The following is a 4,915-nucleotide window of genomic DNA, read 5'->3' on the forward strand; positions in this document are numbered from 1 at the left end:
ATAAATGAAATAATAAAGAACGAAATACCAGATTGATGTGTGATAAGGATTCAGTTAAGGTTTCGGAGATGCTTTATCTTTCCGATTAACTTTTCTTACTGTCTACTTCAATAACGAATGATTCATTCAATGGCAGCCGTAAGTGATTAACTCATGTCCTCTCATCAAGTTAATCTCTTCTAAACCACAGCAATCCACCATATCCGAGTAACTCAAGTCCTATCATCAAGTTAACTCATGACTTCTCACTGAAGCCGGAGATGAAGCTCTAAGCAATCCACTCCCCTTCAAGATCCTACTTAAAATGCCACAGACAAGGTCGGATATTTCGGATCAGAGAATGCTGCTTTTCTAACTTTAGCCTTAGCGCCACAGAGACCTCAGATACCCACGATCAACAGGATTTCATGTCACGTATCCAAAGTTACCCAAGTACCCTCTTGGAATCTACAATGCATTCTCTAGCTTTAGTTCAATGCTATTTGAGACAGGACTCGCACAAAACCCATGTAGAATAAGGATGAATGTCATGGTTCACCCCAAATTCATTGAGATTGAAGAATGAGAATGCATAAGAGAATAGAATCAGACATATTGAAATTGAAATAGTAATATTATTAATCCATGAGAATCAGCAGAGCTCCTAACCCTAACTTAGGAGGTTTAGTTGCTCATACTGTATAAAGAACGCATTAAGAAGGTGTAATGTAATATGTCTGTGCTTCTCCCCTCCTCGGAGGCATAATCCTCAGGAGGAAGGAAGTTTCTTATTTATAATAAAAATACTAGACCTAAAAGATGCTACTCATAATTAAAAATTGCAAAAATATGATAAACTAAGCTAAAGGGTGCGAAAATCCACTTCCGGACCCACTTGGTGAGTATTTTGTAACACCCTAACTACCAAAGCTCACACTTCCGGCTGCGCGACTCTGATAGTTCGGACATTACGACGACTTTTATATTATTTAATACTAAAATATGAGCCTGTTTAAAACTTTAAGTCGCAATACCGATCCAAAAATACTTTCGTTCGATAACGTACATCCACAAATACCATACAACTTACAAAAGCTCATAAAGAGTACATCCATATATATATACACACATATATATAAATAATATTACAAGCATTAGACAATACAATTCCTATCCCTCTTACAGAATATCTCAAGATAAAGGCGAGGGTACAAATAATAACCTAAAGCAATACAGAGCATTTCAACAACAACTAAATAAACTCTTCGTGACTTCTGCGCCCATATCCTGAAAGGGGAAAAATGTAGGGGGGGTGAGAACATCATCCTCGAAAGGGTTCTCCATGCCTCTTTTCAAAAACAACGGTTTATAATGAAAGTAAAGTCGGAAATCTTTTCTGAAAGAGGAACCATTCAATTCTCAAAAACTCAAAAGCCTTTCAAAACGGTTTATCTATCAATAGACCCTCAGGTTCTTTCAAAGTCATTGAAACTTCTTTAATTGAAACCCCCAAGTCAAATTCAAAGGCATAAACGCTTTTCACATCCAAACAGCTTTAAAGCACAAGTTTCATCTAAATAACCTTCTCCTGAAAGAGATACAATGCCTTTCTTAAGAAGCAAGACTAAATCACAATTTCCCCTTTATTAATTCATTTCGAAAGCATGAATCATCCTTTTCTCGATAATTCAAATAAAATAGTAGAAGTCTTTAACTCATCATTTTCCAGATAACATTTCAATAAAGACCCGGATTTTATAGAAATTTCGGCAGCACCTCCCCTAAAACTTGGACTTTTGCCACCCGGTTCGGGTCCCAACTAATCCGTTTCTCATTCCTTTTCAACAGTTCAAAACCATAAATCAATTCAAAAGCAAGCTAAATCCAACAGTCGCCTCAGTGGCATATCTCAAGGAAACCATTTCAGAAATCAACTCAATATCAACCGATTTAACTCATTTCTAAAGCTTTAAAGAATCGGTGCAGCAATAAATCATTTATCAAAACCAGAGCAATTAAAGCAACCCAGGCTGAATTTCAAGAGCATTCTATCTTTCACATCATCAAAATAATTGACTCAATTCAAACCAATCCTCGACGGATTAAACTCATTTTAAATCTTTAAAGAATCAACTTTAAACATTACATTTCATAAGCCACACAACAATTCAGCCAAACCAACATCCATAGTCATTTGAGTCAATCAAATAATACATAAGGCAGATATAATCACCAAATACACAATATCTCACATCAGTACCCATATGTAATAATTCCAATAATAAACTATAGTTTTCGGAAAGCGCCCCTACCTCAAAACGCAATTCCATAATCCAAACGCCTCATCAAGCCCATTTCCGCCTCAACTCGAAATCACCGGCAACCAAAACCTCGGCTCTACTTGTTACAAAATCAGAAACAGCTACAAGCGGCATAAGCAAACTGGATTCTAACTCCTAACACAATAATACCGCAAGACCTTAATATACATAACAAGACATTAACGCGGAGGTTTCGAAACGTAAAATACTCACTGAATTAACAAAACAGCCGCAGCTCCATATCAACCTGGTAGCGGCTGCGTCAGCCGCCTCAAGCGGCAGCGGCAATATAAGACTTCGACAACCGCGACTGCACAACAACGTCATGACGATAAAGACCCATGAATAGAAAGTAATGAAGACCAAATGCAAGGACCCTTACCAGCAGTGGTTTTCCGGTGGCTAAGCTGCATTCTCCGGCAGCAGAAACGGCAAAAGCCTCGGCGGTGGTTTTAGCAGCAGTGGTAAGAACAGCAATCCCAGGGGTGACGGCGACGCGGCTCCACCACTAGTGACCGAGGAGCGTGACAGAGGCGTTTCCCCCACTCAATGGCGCTCTCTCCTTCGAACTGGATCGGAGCAGACCTCCAGCAGTGGCGAGGTGGCACCTTCGAACAGTAAGCCATGGCGGTGGGGGACTTCAGTAATGGTGGAAGGACAGCGGAGGACCCGCGACGGCGGAGGCACGGCCGCAGAACAGGGACCCCCTTTTCTGCCGTTCTCTCTCTCTCTTCTACTCGGGCTTCTCTCTTCGGCCCTCCATGGATGGCGAGGACTCAGACTTCGCGGTGAGGAGGACGACGACGCGAGCATCACGGTGGCGGCGGCGAGCTAGTCGGCGACGAGGAGAACAGCGAAAGCCCCCCACTTGGTCTTTCCCTCATTCCGGCGCTACTCGCTGCGAACCTCCTCTCGTCGTGGGGTGGCGGCAGCGGCGCGGATGGCAACTCGCAGGCCTGGCGACGACAACGCGACGGCGGTGGTAAAGTCCGACGCGCCGGCATGGCCTCCTCTCTCCTCTCCTCTTCTCAGCCACAACCCAGCCTCTCACTCTCTGTTCAGTTTCCGATGAAAGGGTTTGAGTGTGTTTGCTGCTGCTTTGGGGGGAAAGAAAGGGATTTCGGCTGCAGCTGGGTATAGGGGAAAAGAGAACCGGGTCGGATAACGGGTCGCTGGGTTAGGGTTTCATTTTCAAAAATTAGGGTTAGGGACCTTATGGTAATTTCACATAATTTTGAGAATAATATAATAATTGAAACCCACATTAAATCCAATACTAATTGTATATAGAAAATACCATTTGCTCATCCATTTTACAAATTATTTTCAATAAAATGCCCAAATCTAAAAATTAGGAATAATATAATTAATTTCTTCATTTTCCAAAATAGCAGTGATAATATTTAAAATATTACTTATCTAATCTAAATCATGTAAAACCCTTCTTATTTCATAACTGCCAAATTCATAATCTGAATATAGAAAATAACCCAATAATTATAAAATTGGATAAAAATCATAACTCGTCTCAAATTCAATAAATCAAAACTTGCCTTAATTATCTTTAATAAAATAATCTCTGAAATTAAGGCTATAAATAACTATATGATTTGAGACTTGATCATAATAAGACTTTTCAAAAGTTCTGGGTCTTACATATTTAGGCTGAGCTTGGGGTGAATCCACATCCTAGTGCTCCTCTTGGGGTGTTGTACACCGAGTTTGATCCCTTTTGGGTGTCCAAACGCCAAGCTTGCTCCCTTTGGGGTGTTGAACGCCAGAAAGGGGGTGTTTTGGGCGTTCAATGCCCGTTTTGGACCTTCATTTTCAAAAATAAGTATAGACTATTATATATTTCTGGAAAGCCCTGGGAGTTAGCTTTCCAACACCATTGAGAGCACGTTAATTGAACCTCTGTAGCTCCAGAAATACTTGTTTGAATGCACGGAGGTCAGGAGTTGATAGCATCTGCAGTCCTTTCTTTGCCTTTGAATCAGACTGTTCCAAAACTTGCCAGATTCATCCAAAATTCACCTAAAATTATAGAAAAACCACAAAGACTCAAAGTAGCATCCAAAAAGTAATTTTTGCCCTAAAACCTACTAAAACATAATAAAACTTAACAAAACATACTAAAAATACTGAGAAAATAGTGCCCAAAAGTGTATAAAATATCCGCTCATCACTCTTTTTGTTCTTGAAGCAAGGGTTGGAGAACTTCGTATTGAGGGGAAAAAGAGAATTCATTGTTTGGGAGAGAAGTTTCATATGTGTGAGATGGTTGATATTGGTGATTAAATTGAGGTGGTGTATATGGGAGTGGTGGTTCTTGGGGATATTGGTGTTGGAATGGTGGTGTTTTAAATATGGATTGTATGGCTCATATTGCGGTTGTTGAAGCATATATGGTTGGTGATATGATGGTGGATTAGGATTGTATGGAGGTGTTTAGTGATAGTGTAAGGCTTGTGAGTAAGATGGTTGAGGACTATGTTGAGGAGGTGGTTCATAGGCATATGGTAGTTGAGATTGGTAACCATAGTAAGGTCTATCATATCCGTTGGATTGGTATGCATTACGGGGCGGGTTGTAATTATAATATGCCAGAGGAGGTT

General features: G+C 40.4%; 1 long non-coding RNA gene across 1 annotated transcript; it reads right to left on the reverse strand.

Annotated features, from left to right (window-relative positions):
* LOC110264021 lies at positions 1,218 to 2,585 on the reverse strand. The gene is made up of 3 exons (XR_002349752.1): positions 2,514 to 2,585; positions 2,292 to 2,435; positions 1,218 to 1,266 (listed from the first exon to the last, which is right to left on the reverse strand). It is a non-coding gene; the product is annotated as an uncharacterized LOC110264021 (long non-coding RNA).

This window comes from Arachis ipaensis, chromosome B06 (assembly GCF_000816755.2).
Source record: "Arachis ipaensis cultivar K30076 chromosome B06, Araip1.1, whole genome shotgun sequence".
NCBI lineage: Eukaryota > Viridiplantae > Streptophyta > Magnoliopsida > Fabales > Fabaceae > Arachis > Arachis ipaensis.